The 26,746-nt window shown below is 46.3% G+C and overlaps 1 long non-coding RNA gene across 2 annotated transcripts in view; it reads left to right on the forward strand.

Moving 5' to 3' along the window:
- Positions 1–26,746, forward strand: part of LOC309636271 — an 868,657-nt gene that overhangs the window by 608,486 nt on the left and 233,425 nt on the right. Inside the window, exon 3 of one of the 2 annotated variants that reach the window (XR_014249350.1) lies at positions 5,570–5,591. The exons of the other annotated variant lie outside the window; for it this stretch is intronic. This is a non-coding gene — a long non-coding RNA (uncharacterized lncRNA). Of the gene's footprint in view, positions 1–5,569; positions 5,592–26,746 lie in introns of those variants that run through there. 2 annotated transcript variants of the gene reach the window in all.

Here is a 26,746-nt window from a genome sequence, read left to right on the forward strand (position 1 = left end):
ATGGAGCATTATGATGACAAGAGTTCTGGAGCATTGTGATGACAAGGGTATGCAGCACTATGATTACAGGGGACCAGGAGCATTGTGATTACATGGGCAGTGAATATTGTGATGACAGGGGTCATGGAGCACTGTGATGACTAGTGTCATGGAACATTGTGATGACAGGAATCATGGAGCATTGTGATGAGAGGGGCCTTAGAGCATTATGATGATAGGCGTCATGGGGCATTGTGATGACAGCGGTCTTGGAGCATTGTGATGAAAGGGATCATGGAGCAATGTGCTTACAGGAGCCATGGAGCATTGTGAATGCATAGGCCATGGAGCAATGAAATGACAGGGGTCAAGGAGCATTGTGATGTAAGTTGTCATGGAGCATTGTGATGACAAGTGTCCATGAACATTGTGATGACATGGTTCATGGAGCATTGTGATGACAAGTGCCATGGCGAATTGTGATGACAGGTGTCATGGGGCATTGTGATGACAGTGGTCATGTAGAATTGTAATGAAAGGTATCATGGAGGACTCTGACGACAGGGGCCGTGAGGCACTGTGATGACAGTGGTCATCTAGAATTGTGATGAAATATACCAGGGAGCATTGTGATGACAGGGGTCATGGATCACCGCAATTATAGGGGCCATGGAGCATTGTGAATACAAAGATCATGGAGCATTGAGATGACAGGGGTCATGGATCATTGTGATGACAAGGGTCCTGGAACCTTGTGATGACACGGTTCATGGAGCATTGTGATGACAAGGTTCTTCAAGCATTGTGATGACACGGGCATGGAGCATTATGATGACAAGAGTTCTGGAGCATTGTGATGAAAAGGGTATGGAGCACTGTGATTACAGGGGACCAGGAGCATTGTGATTACATGGGCAGTGAATATTGTGATGACAGGGGTTCATGGAGCACTGTGCTGACAAGTGTCATGGAACATTGTGATGACAGGGTTCATGGAGCATTGTGATGAGACGGGCCTTGGAGCATTATGATGATAGGCGTCATGGGGTATTGTGATGAGAGTGGTCATAGAACATTGTGATGAAAGGGATCATGGAGCAATGTGATTACAGGGGCCATGGAGCATTTTGAATGCATAGGCCATGGAGCAGTGTGATGACAGGGGTCATGGAGCATTGTGATGAATGTGGTCATAGTTCATTGTGATGATAAGTGTCCAGGAACATTGTGATGACATGGATCATGGAGCATTGTGATGACAAGGGCCATGGCGAATTGTGATGACAGGTGTCATGGGGCATTGTGATGACAGTGGTCAACTAGAATTGTGATGAAAGGTAACATGGAGCACTGTGATAACAAGGGCCATGGAGCATTGTGATGACAAAGGCCATGGAGCATTTTGATGACAAGTGTCATGGAGCATTGTGATGAGACGGACATGGAGCATTATGATGCCAAGAGTTCTGGAGCATTGTGGTGACAAGGGCATGGAGCATTGTGATGACAAGGGCCATGGCCAATTCTGATGACAGGTGTCATCGGGCATTGTGATGACAGAGGTTATCTAGCATTGTGATGAAAGGTACAATGGATCAATGTGATAACAGGGGCCATGGAGCATTGTGATGATAAAGACCATGGAGCATTTTAATGAAAAGTGTCATGGAGAATTGTGATGAGACGGGCATGGAGCATTATGATGACAAGAGTTCTGGAGCATTGCGTTGACAAGGGAATGGAGCATTGTGATTACAGGGACCATGGAGGATAGTGATGACATCTGTCATGGAATATTGGGCTGACAGGGGCCATGGAGCATTGTGATGACAGGTATAATGTGGCATTGTAATGACAGTGGTCATAGAGCATTGTGATGAAATGGATCATGGAGCAATGTGATTACAGGGACCATGTAGCATTGCGAATGCATAGGCTATGGAGCATTGTGATGACAGGAGTCAAGGAGCATTGTGATGTAAGTGGTCATGGATCATTGTGATGACAAGTGTCCTGGACCATTATGATGACACGGGTCATGGAGCATTGTGATGGCAAGGGCCATGGCGAATTGTGATGACATGTGTCTTGGGGCATTGTGATGACAGTGGTCATCTAGAATTGTGATAAAAGGTATCATGGAGCACGGTGATGACAGGGGCCATGGAGTATTGTAATGACAAGGCCATGGAACATTGTGATGACAAGTATCATGGAGCTTTGTGATGACACGAGCATTCATCATTATGATGACAAGAGTTCTGGAGCATTGTGATAACAAGGGCATGGAGCATTGTGATTACAGGGTCATGGAGCATTGTGATGACAACTGTCATGGAACATTGGGATGACAGGGTTCATGGAGCATTGTGATTAAAGGGGCCATGGAGCATTTTGATGACAAGGGCAGGCGAACATTTTGATTACATTGGTAATGGAGCATTGTGATGACATGAGCAGGGAACATTGTGAAGACAGGTGTAATGGAACATTGTGATTACAGGGGACATGGAGCATTTTGATGACATGGGCAGGCAACATTGTGATGACAGGTGTCATGGAGCATTGTGATGACAATTGTCATGGAACGTTGTGCTGACAGGGATCATGGAGCATTGTGATGAGACGGTCATTGGAGCATTGTGATGACAGGCGTACTGGAGTCTTCTGAGGAAAGGTGTCATGGGTCATTGTGATTACAGCGATCATGGAACATTGTGATGACAGTGGTCATGGAGCATTGTAATGACAGGGGCCATGGAGCATTGTGATGACAGGGGTCATGGGGCATTGTGATGACAGTGGTCATGGAGCATTGTGATGAAAGGGGTCATGGAGCACTGTGATCACAGGGACCATGTATAATTGTGATGACAAAGGCCATGGAGCATTGTGATGACAGTTGTCATGGAGCATTGTGTTGAAAGGGGCATGGAGCATTGTGACGACAATGGTCATGGAGCATTGTGATGACTGGTATCATGAAGCGTTGTTCTGAAAAAGGTCATGGGGCAGTGTAATGACAAGTATCATGGAGGATGTGATGAAAGGAGTCATGGAGCATTGTGATTAAATGGATCATGAGGCATTTTGATGACAAGAGTCATGGAACATTGTGATGACAGGGCTAATGGAGCATTGTGATGACAAGGGCTATGGAGCATTGTGATGACTGGGGTCATGGAGCATTGTGATGAAAGCGGTCATGGATCACTACGATGACATGGGTAATGGAGCATTGTGATGATATGAGCATGGATCATTGTGATGACAGGGGCCAGGGAGCACTGAGAATGACAAGGGCAGGGAATATTGTGATGACAGCAGTCATGGATCATTGTGATGATACCAGTCATGGAACATTGTGCTGACAGGGGCTATAGAGCATTGTGATGACAGGTGTCATGTGGCATTGTGATGACAGTGGTCATAGAGCATTGTGATGAAAAGGATCATGGAGCAATGTGATTACAGGTGTCATGTGGCATTGTGATGACAGTGGTCATAGAGCATTGTGATGACAGGGGTCAAGGAGCATTGTGATGAAAGTGGTCATGGAGCACTGTGATGACACGGGCATGGAGCATTATGATGACAAGAGTTCTGGAGCATTGTGATGACAAGGGTATGGAGCATTGTGATTACAGGGGAACAGGAGCATTGTGATTACATGGGCAGTGAATATTGTGATGACAGGGGTCATGGAGCACTGTGATGACTAGTGTCATGGAACATTGCGATGACAGGGATCATGGAGCATTGTGATGAGAGGGGCCTTGGAGCATTATGATGATAGGCGTCATGGGGCATTGTGATGACAGCGGTCTTGGAGCATTGTGATGAAAGGGATCATGGAGCAATGTGATTACAGGAGCCATGGAGCATTGTGAATGCATAGGCCATGGAGCAATGAAATGACAGGGGTCAAGGAGCATTGTGATGTAAGTTGTCATGGAGCATTGTGATGACAAGTGTCCATGAACACTGTGATGACATGGTTCATGGAGCATTGTGATGACAAGTGCCATGGCGAATTGTGATGACAGGTGTCATGGGGCATTGTGATGACAGTGGTCATGTAGAATTGTAATGAAAGGTATCATGGAGGACTCTGACGACAGGGGCCGTGGAGCACTGTGATGACAGTGGTCATCTAGAATTGTGATGAAATATACCAGGGAGCATTGTGAAGAAAGGGGTCATGGATCGCCGCAATTATAGGGGCCATGGAGCATTGTGAATACAAAGATCATGGAGCATTGAGATGACAGGGGTCATGGATCATTGTGATGACAAGGGTCCTGGAACCTTGTGATGACACGGTTCATGGAGCATTGTGATGACAAGGTTCTTCAAGCATTGTGATGACACAGGCATGGAGCATTATGATGACAAGAGTTCTGGAGCATTGTGATGAAAAGGGTATGGAGCACTGTGATTACAGGGGACCAGGAGCATTGTGATTACATGGGCAGTGAATATTGTGATGACAGGGATTCATGGAGCACTATGATGACAAGTGTCATGGAACATTGTGATGACAGGGTTCATGGAGCATTGTGATGAGAGGGGCCTTGGAGCATTATGATGATAGGCCTCATGGGGTATTGAGATGAGAGTAGTCATAGAACATTGTGATGAAAGGGATCATGGAGCAATGTGATTACAGGGGCCATGGAGCATTTTGAATGCATAGGCCATGGAGCAGTGTGATGACAGGGGTCATGGAGCATTGTGATGACAAGTGTCCTGGACCACAGTGATGACACGGGTCATGGAGCTTTGTGATGGCAAGGGCCATGGCGAATTGTGATGACATGTGTCTTGGGGCATTGTGATGACAGTGGTCATCTAGAATTGTGATAAAAGGTATCATGGAGCACGGTGATGACAGGGGCCATGGAGTATTGTAATGACAAGGCCATGGATCACTGTGATGACAAGTATCATGGAGCTCTGTGATGACACGAGCATTCATCATTATGATGACAAGAGTTCTGGAGCATTGTGATGACAAGGGCATGGAGCATTGTGATTACAGGGTCATGGAGCATTGTGATGACAACTGTCATGGAACATTGGGATGACAGGGTTCATGGAGCATTGTGATTAAAGGGGCCATGGAGCATTTTGATGACAAGGGCAGGCGAACATTTTGATTACATTGGTAATGGAGCATTGTGATGACATGGGTAGGGAACATTGTGAAGACAGGTGTAATGGAACATTGTGATTACAGGGGACATGGAGCATTTTGATGACATGGGCAGGCAACATTGTGATGACAGGTGTCATGGAGCATTGTGATGACAATTGTCATGGAACGTTGTGCTGACAGGGATCATGCAGCATTGTGATGAGACGGTCATTGGAGCATTGTGATGACAGGCGTACTGGAGCCTTCTGAGGAAAGGTGTCATGGGTCATTGTGATTACAGCGATCATGGAACATTGTGATGACAGTGGTCATGGAGCATTGTAATGACAGGGGCCATGGAGCATTGTGATGACAGTGGTCATGGAGCATTGTGATGAAAGGGGTCATGGAGCACTGTGATCACAGGGGCCATGTATAATTGTGATGACAAAGACCATGGTGCATTGTGATGACAGTTGTCATGGAGCATTGTGTTGAAAGGGGCATGGAGCATTGTGACGACAATGGTCATGGAGCATTGTGATGACTGGTATCATGGAGCATTGTTCTGAAAAGGTCATGGGGCAGTGTAATGACAAGTATCATGGAGGATGTGATGAAAGGAGTCATGGAGCATTGTGATTAAATGGATCATGAGGCATTTTGATGACAAGAGTCATGGAACATTGTGATGACAGTGCTAATGGAGCATTGTGATGACAAGGGCTATGGAGCATTGTGATGACAGTGGTCTTGGAGCATTGTGATGAAAGGGATCATGGAGCAATGTGATTACAGGAGCCATGGAGCATTGTGAATGCATAGGCCATGGAGCAATGGAATGACAGGGGTCAAGGAGCATTGTGATGTAAGTTGTCATGGAGCATTGTGATGACTATTGTCCATGAACATTGTGATGACATGGTTCATGGAGCATTGTGATGACAGGTGTCATGTGGAATTGTGATGAGAGCGGTCAAATAGAATTGTGATGAAAGGTATCAGGGAGGACTCTGCTGACAGGGGCCGTGGAGCACTGTGATGACAGTGGTCATCTAGAATTGTGATGAAATATACCAGGGAGCATTGTGATGACAGGGGTCATGGATCACCGCAATTATAGAGACCATGGAGCATTGTGAATACAAAGATCATGGAGCATTGAGATGACAGGGGTCACGGATCATTGTGATGACAAGGGTCCTGGAACCTTGTGATGACACGGTTCATGGAGCATTGTGATGACAAGGTTCTTCAAGCATTGTGATGACACGGGCATGGAGCATTATGATGACAAGAGTTCTGGAGCATTGTGATGACAAGGGTATGGAGCACTATGATTACAGGGAACCAGGAGCATTGTGATTACATGGGCAGTGAATATGGTGATGACAGGGGTCATGGAGCACTGTGATGACTAGTGTCATGGAACATTGTGATGACAGGAATCATGGAGCATTGTGATGAGAGGGGCCTTAGAGCATTATGATGATAGGCGTCATGGGGCATTGTGATGACAGCGGTCTTGGAGCATTGTGATGAAAGGGATCATGGAGCAATGTGCTTACAGGAGCCATGGAGCATTGTGAATGCATAGGCCATGGAGCAATGAAATGACAGGGGTCAAGGAGCATTGTGATGTAAGTTGTCATGGAGCATTGTGATGACAAGTGTCCATGAACATTGTGATGACATGGTTCATGGAGCATTGTGATGACAAGTGCCATGGCGAATTGTGATGACAGGTGTCATGGGGTATTGTGATGACAGTGGTCATGTAGAATTGTAATGAAAGGTATCATGGAGGACTCTGACGACAGGGGCCGTGGAGCACTGTGATGACAGTGGTCATCTAGAATTGTGATGAAATATACCAGGGAGCATTGTGATGACAGGGGTCATGGATCACCGCAATTATAGGGGCCAGGGAGCATTGTGAATACAAAGATCATGGAGCATTGAGATGACAGGGGTCATGTGGAATTGTGATGAGAGCGGTCATATAGAATTGTGATGAAAGGTATCAGGGAGGACTCTGATGACAGGGGCCGTGGAGCACTGTGATGACAGTGGTCATCTAGAATTGTGATGAAATATACCAGGGAGCATTGTGATGACAGGGGTCATGGATCACCGCAATTATAGAGGCCATGGAGCATTGTGAATACAAAGATCATGGAGCATTGAGATGACAGGGGTCATGGATCATTGTGATGACAAGGGTCCTGGAACCTTGTGATGACACGGTTCATGGAGCATTGTGATGACAAGGTTCTTCAAGCATTGTGATGACACGGTCATGGAGCATTATGATGACAAGAGTTCTGGAGCATTGTGATGACAAGGGTATGGAGCACTATGATTACAGGGGACCAGGAGCATTGTGATTACATGGGCAGTGAATATTGTGATGACAGGGGTCATGGAGCACTGTGATGACTAGTGTCCTGGAACATTGTGATGAAAGGGATCATGGAGCATTGTGATGAGAGGGGCCTTGGAGCATTATGATGATAGGCGTCATGGGGCATTGTGATGACAGCGGTCTTGGAGCATTGTGATGAAAGGGAACATGGAGCAATGTGATTACAGGAGCCATGGAGCATTGTGAATGCATAGGCCATGGAGCAATGAAATGACAGGGGTCAAGGAGCATTGTGATGTAAGTTGTCATGGAGCATTGTGATGACTATTGTCCATGAACATTGTGATGACATGGTTCATGGAGCATTGTGATGACAGGTGTCATGTGGAATTGTGATGAGAGCGGTCATATAGAATTGTGATGAAAGGTATCAGGGAGGACTCTGATGACAGGGGCCGTGGAGCACTGTGATGACAGTGGTCATCTAGAATTGTGATGAAATATACCAGGGAGCATTGTGATGACAGGGGTCATGGATCACCGCAATTATAGAGGCCATGGAGCATTGTGAATACAAAGATCATGGAGCATTGAGATGACAGGTGTCACGGATCATTGTGATGACAAGGGTCCTGGAACCTTGTGATGACACGGTTCATGGAGCATTGTGATGACAAGGTTCTTCAAGCATTGTGATGACACGGGCATGGAGCATTATGATGACAAGAGTTCTGGAGCATTGTGATGAAAAGGGTATGGAGCACTGTGATTACAGGGGACCAGGAGCATTGTGATTACATGGGCAGTGAATATTGTGATGACAGGGGTCATGGAGCACTGTGATGACTAGTGTCATGGAACATTGTGATGACAGGAATCATGGAGCATTGTGATGAGAGGGGCCTTGGAGCATTATGATGATACGCGTCATGGGGCCTTGTGATGACTGCGGTCTTGGAGCATTGTGATGAAAGGGATCATGGAGCAATGTGATTACAGGGGCCATGGAGCATTTTGAATGCATAGGCCATGGAGCAATGTGATGACAGGGGTCATGGAGCATTGTGATGAATGTGGTCATAGTTCATTGTGATGATAAGTGTCCAGGAACATTGTGATGACATGGATCATGGAGCATTGTGATGACAAGGGCCATGGCGAATTGTGATGACAGGTGTCATGGGGCATTGTGATGACAGTGGTCATCTAGAATTGTGATGAAAGGTAACATGGAGCACTGTGATAACAGGGGCCATGGAGCATTGTGATGACAAAGGCCATGGAGCATTTTGATGACAAGTGTCATGGAACATTGTGATGAGACGGGCATGGAGCATTATGATGCCCAGAGTTCTGGAGCATTGTGGTGACAAGGGCATGGAGCATTGTGATGACAAGGGCCATGGCCAATTCTGATGACAGGTGTCCTCGGGCATTGTGATGACAGAGGTTATCTAGCATTGTGATGAAAGGTACCATGGATCACTGTGATAACAGGGGCCATGGAGCATTGTGATGATAAAGGCCATGGAGCATTTTAATGAAAAGTGTCATGGAGAATTGTGATGAGACGGGCATGGAGCATTATGATGACAAGAGTTCTGGAGCATTGCGTTGACAAGGGAATGGAGCATTGTGATTACAGGGACCATGGAGGAGAGTGATGACATCTGTCATGGAACATTGTGCTGACAGGGGCCATGGAGCATTGTGATGACAGGTATAATGTGGCATTGTAATGACAGTGGTCATAGAGCATTGTGATGAAATGGATCATGGAGCAATGTGATTACAGGGACCATGTAGCATTGCGAATGCATAGGCTATGGAGCATTGTGATGACAGGAGTCAAGGAGCATTGTGATGTAAGTGGTCATGGATCATTGTGATGACAAGTGTCCTGGACCATTATGATGACACGGGTCATGGAGCATTGTGATGGCAAGGGCCATGGCGAATTGTGATGACATGTGTCTTGGGGCATTGTGATGACAGTGGTCATCTAGAATTGTGATAAAAGGTATCATGGAGCACGGTGATGACAGGGGCCATGGAGTATTGTAATGACAAGGCCATGGAACATTGTGATGACAAGTATCATGGAGCTTTGTGATGACACGAGCATTCATCATTATGATGACAAGAGTTCTGGAGCATTGTGATGACAAGGGCATGGAGCATTGTGATTACAGGGTCATGGAGCATTGTGATGACAACTGTCATGGAACATTGGGATGACAGGGTTCATGGAGCATTGTGATTAAAGGGGCCATGGAGCATTTTGATGACAAGGGCAGGCGAACATTTTGATTACATTGGTAATGGAGCATTGTGATGACATGGGCAGGGAACATTGTGAAGACAGGTGTAATGGAACATTGTGATTACAGGGGACATGGAGCATTTTGATGACATGGGCAGGCAACATTGTGATGAGAGGTGTCATGGAGCATTGTGATGACAATTGTCATGGAACGTTGTGCTGACAGGGATCATGGAGCATTGTGATGAGACGGTCATTGGAGCATTGTGATGACAGGCGTACTGGAGCCTTCTGAGGAAAGGTGTCATGGGTAATTGTGATTACAGCGATCATGGAACATTGTGATGACAGTGGTCATGGAGCATTGTAATGACAGGGGCCATGGAGCATTGTGATGACAGGGGTCATGGGGCATTGTGATGACAGTGGTCATGGAGCATTGTGATGAAAGGGGTCATGGAGCACTGTGATCACAGGGGCCATGTATAATTGTGATGACAAAGGCCATGGAGCATTGTGATGACAGTTGTCATGGAGCATTGTGTTGAAAGGGGCATGGAGCATTGTGACGACAATGGTCATGGAGCATTGTGATGACTGGTATCATGGAGCATTGTTCTGAAAAAGGTCATGGGGCAGTGTAATGACAAGTATCATGGAGGATGTGATGAAAGGAGTCATGGAGCATTGTGATTAAATGGATCATGAGGCATTTTGATGACAAGAGTCATGGAACATTGTGATGACAGGGCTAATGGAGCATTGTGATGACAAGGGCTATGGAGCATTGTGATGACTGGGGTCATGGAGCATTGTGATGAAAGGGGTCATGGATCACTACGATGACATGGGTAATGGAGCATTGTGATGATATGAGCATGGATCATTGTGATGACAGGGGCCAGGGAGCATTGAGAATGACAAGGGCAGGGAACATTGTGATGACAGCAGTCATGGATCATTGTGATGATACCTGTCATGGAACATTGTGCTGACAGGGGCTATAGAGCATTGTGATGACAGGTGTCATGTGGCATTGTGATGACAGTGGTCATAGAGCATTGTGATGACAGGGGTCAAGGAGCATTGTGATGAAAGTGGTCATGGGCACTGTGATGACACGGGAATGGAGCATTATGATGACAAGAGTTCTGGAGCATTGTGATGACAAGGGTATGGAGCATTGTGATTACAGGGGACCAGGAGCATTGTGATTACATGGGCAGTGAATATTGTGATGACAGGGGTCATGGAGCACTGTGATGACTAGTGTCATGGAACATTGTGATGACAGGGATCATGGAGCATTGTGATGAGAGGGGCTTTGGAGCATTGTGATGACAGGGGTCATGGGGCATTGTGATGACAGTGGTCATGGAGCATTGTGATGAAAGGGGTCATGGAGCACTGTGATCACAGGGGCCATGTATAATTGTGATGACAAAGACCATGGAGCATTGTGATGACAGTTGTCATGGAGCATTGTGTTGAAAGGGGCATGGAGCATTGTGACGACAATGGTCATGGAGCATTGTGATGACTGGTATCATGGAGCATTGTTCTGAAAAAGGTCATGGGGCAGTGTAATGACAAGTGTCATGGAGGATGTGATGAAAGGAGTCATGGAGCATTGTGATTAAATGGATCATGAGGCATTTTGATGACAAGAGTCATGGAACATTGTGATGACAGGGCTAATGGAGCATTGTGATGACAAGGGCTATGGAGCATTGTGATGACTGGGGTCATGGAGCATTGTGATGAAAGCGGTCATGGATCACTACGATGACATGGGTAATGGAGCATTGTGATGATATGAGCATGGATCATTGTGATGACAGGGGCCAGGGAGCATTGAGAATGACAAGGGCAGGGAACATTGTGATGACAGCAGTCATGGATCATTGTGATGATACCTGTCATGGAACATTGTGCTGACAGGGGCTATAGAGCATTGTGATGACAGGTGTCATGTGGCATTGTGATGACAGTGGTCATAGAGCATTGTGATGACAGGGGTCAAGGAGCATTGTGATGAAAGTGGTCATGGAGCACTGTGATGACACGGGAATGGAGCATTATGATGACAAGAGTTCTGGAGCATTGTGATGACAAGGGTATGGAGCATTGTGATTACAGGGGACCAGGAGCATTGTGATTACATGGGCAGTGAATATTGTGATGACAGGGGTCATGGAGCACTGTGATGACTAGTGTCATGGAACATTGTGATGACAGGGATCATGGAGCATTGTGATGAGAGGGGCTTTGGAGCATTGTGATGACAGGGGTCATGGGGCATTGTGATGACAGTGGTCATGGAGCATTGGGATGAAAGGGGTCATGGAGCACTGTGATCACAGGGGCCATGTATAATTGTGATGACAAAGACCATGGAGCATTGTGATGACAGTTGTCATGGAGCATTGTGTTGAAAGGGGCATGGAGCATTGTGACGACAATGGTCATGGAGCATTGTGATGACTGGTATCATGGAGCATTGTTCTGAAAAAGGTCATGGGGCAGTGTAATGACAAGTGTCATGGAGGATGTGATGAAAGGAGTCATGGAGCATTGTGATTAAATGGATCATGAGGCATTTTGATGACAAGAGTCATGGAACATTGTGATGACAGGGCTAATGGAGCATTGTGATGACAAGGGCTATGGAGCATTGTGATGACTGGGGTCATGGAGCATTGTGATGAAAGCGGTCATGGATCACTACGATGACATGGGTAATGGAGCATTGTGATGATATGAGCATGGAGCATTGTGAGGACAGGGGCCAGGGAGCATTGAGAATGACAATGGCAGTGAACATTGTGATGACAGCAGTCATGGATCATTGTGATGATACCTGTCATGGAACATTGTGCTGACAGGGGCTATAGAGCATTGTGATGACAGGTGTCATGTGGCATTGTGATGACCGTGGTCATAGAGCATTGTGATGACAGAGGTCAAGGAGCATTGTGATGAAATTGGTCATGGAGCACTGTGATGACACGGGAATGGAGCATTATGATGACAAGAGTTCTGGAGCATTGTGATGACAAGGGTATGGAGCATTGTGATTACAGGGGACCAGGAGCATTGTGATTACATGGGCAGTGAATATTGTGATGACAGGGGTCATGGAGCACTGTGATGACTAGTGTCATGGAACATTGTGATGACAGGGATCATGGAGCATTGTGATGAGAGGGGCCTTGGAGCATTATGATGATAGGCGTCATGGGTCATTGTGATGATAGCGGTCTTGGAGCATTGTGATGAAAGGGATCATTGAGCAATGTGATTACAGGAGCCATGGAGCATTGTGAATGCATAGGCCATGGAGCAATGGAATGACAGGGGTCAAGGAGCATTGTGATGTAAGTTGTCATGGAGCATTGTGATGACTACTATTGTCCATGAACATTGTGATGACATGGTTCATGGAGCATTGTGATGACAGGTGTCATGTGGAATTGTGATGAGAGCGGTCATATAGAATTGTGATGAAAGGTATCAGGGAGGACTCTGATGACAGGGGCCGTGGAGCACTGTGATGACAGTGGTCATCTAGAATTGTGATGAAATATACCAGGGAGCATTTTGATGACAGGGGTCATGGATCACCGCAATTATAGAGGCCATGGAGCATTGTGAATACAAAGATCATGGAGCATTGAGATGACAGGGGTCACGGATCATTGTGATGACAAGGGTCCTGGAATCTTGTGATGACATGGTTCAAGGAGCATTGTGATGACAAGGTTCTTCAAGCATTGTGATGACACGGGCATGGAGCATTATGATGACAAGAGTTCTGGAGCATTGTGATGACAAGGCTATGGAGCACTATGATTACAGGGGACCAGGAGCATTGTGATTACATGGGCAGTGAATATTGTGATGACAGGGGTCATGGAGCACTGTGATGACTAGTGTCATGGAACATTGTGATGACAGGGATCATGGAGCATTGTGATGAGAGGGGCCTTAGAGCATTATGATGATAGGCGTCATGGGGCATTGTGATGACAGCGGTCTTGGAGCATTGTGATGAAAGGTATCATGGAGCAATGTGCTTACAGGAGCCATGGAGCATTGTGAATGCATAGGCCATGGAGCAATGAAATGACAGGGGTCAAGGAGCATTGTGATGTAAGATGTCATGGAGCATTGTGATGACAAGTGTCCATGAACATTGTGATGACATGGTTCATGGAGCATTGTGATGACAAGTGCCATGGCGAATTGTGATGACAGGTGTCATGGGGCATTGTGATGACAGTGGTCATGTAGAATTGTAATGAAAGGTATCATGGAGGACTCTGACGACAGGGGCCGTGGAGCACTGTGATGACAGTGGTCATCTAGAATTGTGATGAAATATACCAGGGAGCATTGTGATGACAGGGGTCATGGATCACCGCAATTATAGGGACCAGGGAGCATTGTGAATACAAAGATCATGGAGCATTGAGATGACAGGGGTCATGGATCATTGTGATGACAAGGGTCCTGGAACCTTGTGATGACACGGTTCATGGAGCATTGTGATGACAAGGTTCTTCAAGCATTGTGATGACACGGGCATGGAGCATTATGATGACAAGAGTTCTGGAGCATTGTGATGAAAAGGGTATGGAGCACTGTGATTACAGGAGACCAGGAGCATTGTGATTACATGGGCAGTGAATATTGTGATGACAGGGGTTCATGGAGCACTGTGATGACAAGTGTCATGGAACATTGTGATGACAGGGTTCATGGAGCATTGTGATGAGAGGGGCCTTGGAGCATTATGATGATAGGCGTCATGGGGTATTGTGATGAGAGTGGTCATAGAACATTGTGATGAAAGGGATCATGGAGCAATGTGATTACAGGGGCCATGGAGCATTTTGAATGCATAGGCCATGGAGCAGTGTGATGACAGTGGTCATAGAGCATTGTGATGAAATGGATCATGGAGCAATGTGATTACAGGGACCATGTAGCATTGCGAATGCATAGGCTATGGAGCATTGTGATGACAGGAGTCAAGGAGCATTGTGATCTAAGTGGTCATGGATCATTGTGATGACAAGTGTCCTGGACCATTGTGATGACACGGGTCATGGAGCATTGTGATGGCAAGGGCCATGGCGAATTGTGATGACATGTGTCTTGGGGCATTGTGATGACAGTGGTCATCTAGAATTGTGATAAAAGGTATCATGGAGCACTGTGATGACAGGGGCCATGGAGTATTGTAATGACAAGGCCATGGAACATTGTGATGACAAGTATCATGGAGCTTTGTGATGACACGAGCATTCATCATTATGATGACAAGAGTTCTGGAGCATTGTGATGACAAGGGCATGGAGCATTGTGATTACAGGGTCATGGAGCATTGTGATGACAACTGTCATGGAACATTGGGATGACAGGGTTCATGGAGCATTGTGATTAAAGGGGCCATGGAGCATTTTGATGACAAGGGCAGGCGAACATTTTGATTACATTGGTAATGGAGCATTGTGATGACATGGGCAGGGAACATTGTGAAGACAGGTGTAATGGAACATTGTGATTACAGGGGACATGGAGCATTTTGATGACATGGGCAGGGAACATTGTGATGACAGGTGTCATGGAGCATTGTAATGACAATTGTCATGGAACGTTGTGCTGACAGGGATCATGGAGCATTGTGATGAGACGGTCATTGGAGCATTGTGATGACAGGCGTACTGGAGCCTTCTGAGGAAAGGTGTCATGGGTCATTGTGATTACAGCGATCATGGAACATTGTGATGACAGTGGTCATGGAGCATTGTAATGACAGGGGCCATGGAGCATTATGATGACAGGGGTCATGGGGCATTGTGATGACAGTGGTCATGGAGCATTGTGATGAAAGGGGTCATGGAGCACTGTGATCACAGGGGCCATGTATAATTGTGATGACAAAGGCCATGGAGCATTGTGATGACAGTTGTCATGGAGCATTGTGTTGAAAGGGGCATGGAGCATTGTGACGACAATGGTCATGGAGCATTGTGATGACTGGTATCATGGAGCATTGTTCTGAAAAAGGTCATGGGGCAGTGTAATGACAAGTATCATGGAGGATGTGTTGAAAGGAGTCATGGAGCATTGTGATTAAATGGATCATGAGGCATTTTGATGACAAGAGTCATGGAACATTGTGATGACAGGGCTAATGGAGCATTGTGATGACAAGGGCTATGGAGCATTGTGATGACTGGGGTCATGGAGCATTGTGATGAAAGGGGTCATGGATCACTACGATGACATGGGTAATGGAGCATTGTGATGATATGAGCATGGATCATTGTGATGACAGGGGCCAGGGAGCATTGAGAATGACAAGGGCAGGGAACATTGTGATGACAGCAGTCATGGATCATTGTGATGATACCTGTCATGGAACATTGTGCTGACAGGGGCTATAGAGCATTGTGATGACAGGTGTCATGTGGCATTGTGTTGACAGTGGTCATAGAGCATTGTGATGACAGGGGTCAAGGAGCATTGTGATGAAAGTGGTCATGGAGCACTGTGATGACACGGGAATGGAGCATTATGATGACAAGAGTCCTGGAGCATTGTGATGACAAGGGTATGGAGCATTGTGATTACAGGGGACCAGGAGCATTGTGATTACATGGGCAGTGAATATTGTGATGACAGGGGTCATGGAGCACTGTGATGACTAGTGTCATGGAACATTGTGATGACAGGGATCATGGAGCATTGTGATGAGAGGGGCCTTGGAGCATTATGATGATAGGCGTTATGGGGCATTGTGATGACAGCGGTCTTGGAGCATTGTGATGAAAGGGATCATGGAGCAATGTGATTACAGGAGCCATGGAGCATTGTGAATGCATAGGCCATGGAGCAATGGAATGACAGGGGTCAAGGAGCATTGTGATGTAAGTTGTCATGGAGCATTGTGATGACTATTGTCCATGAACATTGTGATGACATGGTTCATGGAGCATTGTGATGACAGGTGTCATGTGGAATTGTGATGAGAGCGGTCATATAGAATTGTGATGAAATGTATCAGGGAGGACTCTGCTGACAGGGGCCGTGGAGCACTGTGATGACAGTGGTCATCTAGAATTGTGATGAAATATACCAGGGAGCATTGTGATGACAGGGGTCATGGATCACCGCAATTATAGAGGCCATGGAGCATTGTGAATACAAAGATCATGGAGCATTGAGATGACAGGGGTCACGGATCATTGTGATGACAAGGGTCCTGGAACCTTGTGATGACACTGTTCATGGAGCATTGTGATGAGAAGGTTCTTCAAGCATTGTGATGACACGGGCATGGAGCATTATGATGACAAGAGTTCTGGAGCATTGTGATGACAAGGGTATGGAGCACTATGATTACAGGGGACCAGGAGCATTGTGATTACATGGGCAGTGAATATTGTGATGACAGGGGTCATGGAGCACTGTGATGACTAGTGTCATGGAACATTGTGATGACAGGAATCATGGAGCATTGTGATGAGAGGGGCCTTGGAGCATTATGATGATAGGCGTCATGGGGCATTGTGATGACAGCGGTCTTGGAGCATTGTGATGAAAGGGATCATGGAGCAATGTGCTTACAGGAGCCATGGAGCATTGTGAATGCATAGGCCATGGAGCAATGAAATGACAGGGGTCAAGGAGCATTGTGATGTAAGTTGTCATGGAGCATTGTGATGACAAGTGTCCATGAACATTGTGATGACATGGTTCATGGAGCATTGTGATGACAAGTGCCATGGCGAATTGTGATGACAGGTGTCATGGGGCATTGTGATGACAGTGGTCATGTAGAATTGTAATGAAAGGTATCATGGAGGATTCTGACGACAGGGGCCGTGAGGCACTGTGATGACAGTGGTCATCTAGAATTGTGATGAAATATACCAGGGAGCATTGTGATGACAGGGGTCATGGATCACCGCAATTATAGGGGCCATGGAGCATTGTGAATACAAAGATCATGGAGCATTGAGATGACAGGGGTCATGGATCATTGTGATGACAAGGGTCCTGGAACCTTGTGATGACACGGTTCATGGAGCATTGTGATGACAAGGTTCTTCAAGCATTGTGATGACACGGGCATGGAGCATTATGATGACAAGAGTTCTGGAGCATTGTGATGAAAAGGGTATGGAGCACTGTGATTACAGGGGACCAGGAGCATTGTGATTACATGGGCAGTGAATATTGTGATGACAGGGGTCATGGAGCACTGTGATGACTAGTGTCATGGAACATTGTGATGACAGGAATCATGGAGCATTGTGATGAGAGGGGCCTTGGAGCATTATGATGATACGCGTCATGGGGCCTTGTGATGACTGCGGTCTTGGAGCATTGTGATGAAAGGGATCATGGAGCAATGTGATTACAGGGGCCATGGAGCATTTTGAATGCATAGGCCATGGAGCAATGTGATGACAGGGTTCATGGAGCATTGTGATGAATGTGGTCATAGTTCATTGTGATGATAAGTGTCCAGGAACATTGTGATGACATGGATCATGGAGCATTGTGATGACAAGGGCCATGGCGAATTGTGATGACAGGTGTCATGGGGCATTGTGATGACAGTGGTCATCTAGAATTGTGATGAAAGGTAACATGGAGCACTGTGATAACAGGGGCCATGGAGCATTGTGATGACAAAGGCCATGGAGCATTTTGATGACAAGTGTCATGGAACATTGTGATGAGACGGGCATGGAGCATTATGATGCCCAGAGTTCTGGAGCATTGTGGTGACAAGGGCATGGAGCATTGTGATGACAAGGGCCATGGCCAATTCTGATGACAGGTGTCCTCGGGCATTGTGATGACAGAGGTTATCTAGCATTGTGATGAAAGGTACCATGGATCACTGTGATAACAGGGGCCATGGAGCATTGTGATGATAAAGGCCATGGAGCATTTTAATGAAAAGTGTCATGGAGAATTGTGATGAGACGGGCATGGAGCATTATGATGACAAGAGTTCTGGAGCATTGCGTTGACAAGGGAATGGAGCATTGTAATTACAGGGACCATGGAGGAGAGTGATGACATCTGTCATGGAACATTGTGCTGACAGGGGCCATGGAGCATTGTGATGACAGGTATAATGTGGCATTGTAATGACAGTGGTCATAGAGCATTGTGATGAAATGGATCATGGAGCAATGTGATTACAGGGACCATGTAGCATTGCGAATGCATAGGCTATGGAGCATTGTGATGACAGGAGTCAAGGAGCATTGTGATGTAAGTGGTCATGGATCATTGTGATGACAAGTGTCCTGGACCATTGTGATGACACGGGTCATGGAGCATTGTGATGGCAAGGGCCATGGCGAATTGTGATGACATGTGTCTTGGGGCATTGTGATGACAGTGGTCATCTAGAATTGTGATAAAAGGTATCATGGAGCACGGTGATGACAGGGGCCATGGAGTATTGTAATGACAAGGCCATGGAACATTGTGATGACAAGTATCATGGAGCTTTGTGATGACACGAGCATTCATCATTATGATGACAAGAGTTCTGGAGCATTGTGATGACAAGGGCATGGAGCATTGTGATTACAGGGTCATGGAGCATTGTGATGACAACTGTCATGGAACATTGGGATGACAGGGTTCATGGAGCATTGTGATTAAAGGGGCCATGGAGCATTTTGATGACAAGGGCAGGCGAACATTTTGATTACATTGGTAATGGAGCATTGTGATGACATGGGCAGGGAACATTGTGAAGACAGGTGTAATGGAACATTGTGATTACAGGGGACATGGAGCATTTTGATGACATGGGCAGGCAACATTGTGATGACAGGTGTCATGGAGCATTGTGATGACAATTGTCATGGAACGTTGTGCTGACAGGGATCATGGAGCATTGTGATGAGACGGTCATTGGAGCATTGTGATGACAGGCGTACTGGAGCCTTCTGAGGAAAGGTGTCATGGGTCATTGTGATTACAGCGATCATGGAACATTGTGATGACAGTGGTCATGGAGCATTGTAATGACAGGGGCCATGGAGCATTGTGATGACAGGGGTCATGGGGCATTGTGATGACAGTGGTCATGGAGCATTGTGATGAAAGGGGTCATGGAGCACTGTGATCACAGGGGCCATGTATAATTTTGATGACAAAGGCCATGGAGCATTGTGATGACAGTTGTCATGGAGCATTGTGTTGAAAGGGGCATGGAGCATTGTGACTACAATGGTCATGGAGCATTGTGATGACTGGTATCATGGAGCATTGTTCTGAAAAAGGTCATGGGGCAGTGTAATGACAAGTATCATGGAGGATGTGATGAAAGGAGTCATGGAGCATTGTGATTAAATGGATCATGAGGCATTTTGATGACAAGAGTCATGGAACATTGTGATGACAGGGCTAATGGAGCATTGTGATGACAAGGGCTATGGAGCATTGTGATGACTGGGGTCATGGAGCATTGTGATGAAAGGGGTCATGGATCACTACGATGACATGGGTAATGGAGAATTGTGATGATATGAGCATGGATCATTGTGATGACAGGGGCCAGGGAGCATTGAGAATGACAAGGGCAGGGAACATTGTGATGACAGCAGTCATGGATCATTGTGATGATACCTGTCATGGAACATTGTGCTGACAGGGGCTATAGAGCATTGTGATGACAGGTGTCATGTGGCATTGTGATGACAGTGGTCATAGAGCATTGTGATGACAGGGGTCAAGGAGCATTGTGATGAAAGTGGTCATGGAGCACTGTGATGACACGGGAATGGAGCATTATGATGACAAGAGTTCTGGAGCATTGTGATGACAAGGGTATGGAGCATTGTGATTACAGGGGACCAGGAGCATTGTGATTACATGGGCAGTGAATATTGTGATGACAGGGGTCATGGAGCACTGTGATGACTAGTGTCATGGAACATTGTGATGACAGGGATCATGGAGCATTGTGATGAGAGGGGCTTTGGAGCATTGTGATGACAGGGGTCATGGGGCATTGTGATGACAGTGGTCATGGAGCATTGTGATGAAAGGGGTCATGGAGCACTGTGATCACAGGGGCCATGTATAATTGTGATGACAAAGACCATGGAGCATTGTGATGACAGTTGTCATGGAGCATTGTGTTGAAAGGGGCATGGAGCATTGTGACGACAATGGTCATGGAGCATTGTGATGACTGGTATCATGGAGCATTGTTCTGAAAAAGGTCATGGGGCAGTGTAATGACAAGTGTCATGGAGGATGTGATGAAAGGAGTCATGGAGCATTGTGATTAAATGGATCATGAGGCATTTTGATGACAAGAGTCATGGAACATTGTGATGACAGGGCTAATGGAGCATTGTGATGACAAGGGCTATGGAGCATTGTGATGACTGGGGTCATGGAGCATTGTGATGAAAGCGGTCATGGATCACTACGATGACATGGGTAATGGAGCATTGTGATGATATGAGCATGGAGCATTGTGAGGACAGGGGCCAGGGAGCATTGAGAATGACAATGGCAGTGAACATTGTGATGACAGCAGTCATGGATCATTGTGATGATACCTGTCATGGAACATTGTGCTGACAGGGGCTATAGAGCATTGTGATGACAGGTGTCATGTGGCATTGTGATGACCGTGGTCATAGAGCATTGTTATGACAGAGGTCAAGGAGCATTGTGATGAAAGTGGTCATGGAGCACTGTGATGACACGGGAATGGAGCATTATGATGACAAGAGTTCTGGAGCATTGTGATGACAAGGGTATGGAGCATTGTGATTACAGGGGACCAGGAGCATTGTGATTACATGGGCAGTGAATATTGTGATGACAGGGGTCATGGAGCACTGTGATGACTAGTGTCATGGAACATTGTGATGACAGGGATCATGGAGCACTGTGATGAGAGGGGCCTTGGAGCATTATGATGATAGGCGTTATGGGGCATTGTGATGACAGCGGTCTTGGAGCATTGTGATGAAAGGGATCATGGAGCAATGTGATTACAGGAGCCATGGAGCATTGTGAATGCATAGGCCATGGAGCAATGGAATGACAGGGGTCAAGGAGCATTGTGATGTAAGTTGTCATGGAGCATTGTGATGACTATTGTCCATGAACATTGTGATGACATGGTTCAGGGAGCATTGTGATGACAGGTGTCATGTGGAATTGTGATGAGAGCGGTCATATAGAATTGTGATGAAAGGTATCAGGGAGGACTCTGCTGACAGGGGCCGTGGAGCACTGTGATGACAGTGGTCATCTAGAATTGTGATGAAATATACCAGGGAGCATTGTGATGACAGGGGTCATGGATCACCGCAATTATAGAGGCCATGGAGCATTGTGAATACAAAGATCATGGAGCATTGAGATGACAGGGGTCACGGATCATTGTGATGACAAGGGTCCTGGAACCTTGTGATGACACGGTTCATGGAGCATTGTGATGAGAAGGTTCTTCAAGCATTGTGATGACACGGGCATGGAGCATTATGATGACAAGAGTTCTGGAGCATTGTGATGACAAGGGTATGGAGCACTATGATTACAGGGGACCAGGAGCATTGTGATTACATGGGCAGTGAATATTGTGATGACAGGGGTCATGGAGCACTGTGATGACTAGTGTCATGGAACATTGTGATGACAGGAATCATGGAGCATTGTGATGAGAGGGGCCTTGGAGCATTATGATGATAGGCGTCATGGGGCATTGTGATGACAGCGGTCTTGGAGCATTGTGATGAAAGGGATCATGGAGCAATGTGCTTACAGGAGCCATGGAGCATTGTGAATGCATAGGCCATGGAGCAATGAAATGACAGGGGTCAAGGAGCATTGTGATGTAAGTTGTCATGGAGCATTGTGATGACAAGTGTCCATGAACATTCTGATGACATGGTTCATGGAGCATTGTGATGACAAGTGCCATGGCGAATTGTGATGACAGGTGTCATGGGGCATTGTGATGACAGTGGTCATGTAGAATTGTAATGAAAGGTATCATGGAGGATTCTGACGACAAGGGCCGTGAGGCACTGTGATGACAGTGGTCATCTAGAATTGTGATGAAATATACCAGGGAGCATTGTGATGACAGGGGTCATGGATCACCGCAATTATAGGGGCCATGGAGCATTGTGAATACAAAGATCATGGAGCATTGAGATGACAGGGGTCATGGATCATTGTGATGACAAGGGTCCTGGAACCTTGTGATGACACGGTTCATGGAGCATTGTGATGACAAGGTTCTTCAAGCATTGTGATGACACGGGCATGGAGCATTATGATGACAAGAGTTCTGGAGCATTGTGATGAAAAGGGTATGGAGCACTGTGATTACAGGGGACCAGGAGCATTGTGATTACATGGGCAGTGAATATTGTGATGACAGGGGTTCATGGAGCACTGTGCTGACAAGTGTCATGGAACATTGTGATGACAGGGTTCATGGAGCATTGTGATGAGACGGGCCTTGGAGCATTATGATGATAGGCGTCATGGGGTATTGTGATGAGAGTGGTCATAGAACATTGTGATGAAAGGGATCATGGAGCAATGTGATTACAGGGGCCATGGAGCATTTTGAATGCATAGGCCATGGAGCAGTGTGATGACAGTGGTCATAGAGCATTGTGATGAAATGGATCATGGAGCAATGTGATTACAGGGACCATGTAGCATTGCGAATGCATAGGCTATGGAGCATTGTGATGACAGGAGTCAAGGAGCATTGTGATGTAAGTGGTCATGGATCATTGTGATGACAAGTGTCCTGGACCATTGTGATGACACGGGTCATGGAGCATTGTGATGGCAAGGGCCATGGCGAATTGTGATGACATGTGTCTTGGGGCATTGTGATGACAGTGGTCATCTAGAATTGTGATAAAAGGTATCATGGAGCACGGTGATGACAGGGGCCATGGAGTATTGTAATGACAAGGCCATGGAACATTGTGATGACAAGTATCATGGAGCTTTGTGATGACACGAGCATTCATCATTATGATGACAAGAGTTCTGGAGCATTGTGATGACAAGGGCATGGAGCATTGTGATTACAGGGTCATGGAGCATTGTGATGACAACTGTCATGGAACATTGTGATGACAGGGTTCATGGAGCATTGTGATTAAAGGGGCCATGGAGCATTTTGATGACAAGGGCAGGCGAACATTTTGATTACATTGGTAATGGAGCATTGTGATGACATGGGCAGGGAACATTGTGAAGACAGGTGTAATGGAACATTGTGATTACAGGGGACATGGAGCATTTTGATGACATGGGCAGGCAACATTGTGATTGCAGGTGTCATGGAGCATTGTGATGACAATTGTCATGGAACGTTGTGCTGACAGGGATCATGCAGCATTGTGATGAGACGGTCATTGGAGCATTGTGATGACAGGCGTACTGGAGCCTTCTGAGGAAAGGTGTCATGGGTCATTGTGATTACAGCGATCATGGAACATTGTGATGACAGTGGTCATGGAGCATTGTAATGACAGGGGCCATGGAGCATTGTGATGACAGGGGTCATGGGGCATTGTGATGACAGTGGTCATGGAGCATTGTGATGAAAGGGGTCATGGAGCACTGTGATCACAGGGGCCATGTATAATTGTGATGACAAAGGCCATGGAGCATTGTGATGACAGTTGTCATGGAGCATTGTGTTGAAAGGGGCATGGAGCATTGTGACGACAATGGTCATGGAGCATTGTGATGACTGGTATCATGGAGCATTGTTCTGAAAAAGGTCATGGGGCAGTGTAATGACAAGTATCATGGAGGATGTGTTGAAAGGAGTCATGGAGCATTGTGATTAAATGGATCATGAGGCATTTTGATGACAAGAGTCATGGAACATTGTGATGACAGGGCTAATGGAGCATTGTGATGACAAGGGCTATGGAGCATTGTGATGACTGGGGTCATGGAGCATTGTGATGAAAGCGGTCATGGATCACTACGATGACATGGGTAATGGAGCATTGTGATGATATGAGGAAGGATCATTGTGATGACAGGGGCCAGGGAGCATTGAGAATGACAAGGGCAGGGAACATTGTGATGACAGCAGTCATGGATCATTGTGATGATACCTGTCATGGAACATTGTGCTGACAGGGGCTTTGGAGCATTGTGATGACAGGTGTCATGTGGCATTGTGATGACAGTGGTCATAGAGCATTGTGATGACAGGTGTCAAGGAGCATTGTGATGAAAGTGGTCATGGAGCACTGTGATGACACGGGAATGGAGCATTATGATGACAAGAGTTCTGGAGCATTGTGATGCAAGGGTATGGAGCATTGTGATTACAGGGGACCAGGACCATTGTGATTACATGGGCAGTGAATATTGTGATGACAGGGGTCATGGAGCACTGTGATGACTAGTGTCATGGAACATTGTGATGACAGGGATCATGGAGCATTGTGATGAGAGGGGCCTTGGAGCATTATGATGATAGGTGTTATGGGGCATTGTGATGACAGCGGTCTTGGAGCATTGTGATGAAAGGGATCATGGAGCAATGTGATTACAGGAGCCATGGAGCATTGTGAATGCATAGGCCATGGAGCAATGGAATGACAGGGGTCAAGGAGCATTGTGATGTAAGTTGTCATGGAGCATTGTGATGACTATTGTCCATGAACATTGTGATGACATGGTTCATGGAGCATTGTGATGACAGGTGTCATGTGGAATTGTGATGAGAGCGGTCATATAGAATTGTGATGAAAGGTATCAGGGAGGACTCTGCTGACAGGGGCCGTGGAGCACTGTGATGACAGTGGTCATCTAGAATTGTGATGAAATATACCAGGGAGCATTGTGATGACAGGGGTCATGTATCACCGCAATTATAGAGGCCATGGAGCATTGTGAATACAAAGATCATGGAGCATTGAGATGACAGGGGTCACGGATCATTGTGATGACAAGGGTCCTGGAACCTTGTGATGACACGGTTCATGGAGCATTGTGATGAGAAGGTTCTTCAAGCATTGTGATGACACGGGCATGGAGCATTATGATGACAAGAGTTCTGGAGCATTGTGATGACAAGGGTATGGAGCACTATGATTACAGGGGACCAGGAGCATTGTGATTACATGGGCAGTGAATATTGTGATGACAGGGGTCATGGAGCACTGTGATGACTAGTGTCATGGAACATTGTGATGACAGGAATCATGGAGCATTGTGATGAGAGGGGCCTTGGAGCATTATGATGATAGGCGTCATGGGGCATTGTGATGACAGCGGTCTTGGAGCATTGTGATGAAATGGATCATGGAGCAATGTGCTTACAGGAGCCATGGAGCATTGTGAATGCATAGGCCATGGAGCAATGAAATGACAGGGGTCAAGGAGCATTGTGATGTAAGTTGTCATGGAGCATTGTGATGACAAGTGTCCATGAACATTGTGATGACATGGTTCATGGAGCATTGTGATGACAAGTGCCATGGCGAATTGTGATGACAGGTGTCATGGGGCATTGTGATGACAGTGGTCATGTAGAATTGTAATGAAAGGTATCATGGAGGATTCTGACGACAGGGGCCGTGAGGCCCTGTGATGACAGTGGTCATCTAGAATTGTGATGAAATATACCAGGGAGCATTGTGATGACAGGGGTCATGGATCACCGCAATTATAGGGGCCATGGAGCATTGTGAATACAAAGATCATGGAGCATTGAGATGACAGGGGTCATGGATCATTGTGATGACAAAGGTCCTGGAACCTTGTGATGACACGGTTCATGGAGCATTGTGATGACAAGGTTCTTCAAGCATTGTGATGACACGGGCATGGAGCATTATGATGACAAGAGTTCTGGAGCATTGTGATGAAAAGGGTATGGAGCACTGTGATTACAGGGGACCAGGAGCATTGTGATTACATGGGCAGTGAA

This window comes from Balaenoptera borealis (genome assembly GCF_965194805.1).
Source record: "Balaenoptera borealis genome assembly, chromosome: 10".
In the NCBI taxonomy this organism is placed as follows: domain Eukaryota; kingdom Metazoa; phylum Chordata; class Mammalia; order Artiodactyla; family Balaenopteridae; genus Balaenoptera; species Balaenoptera borealis.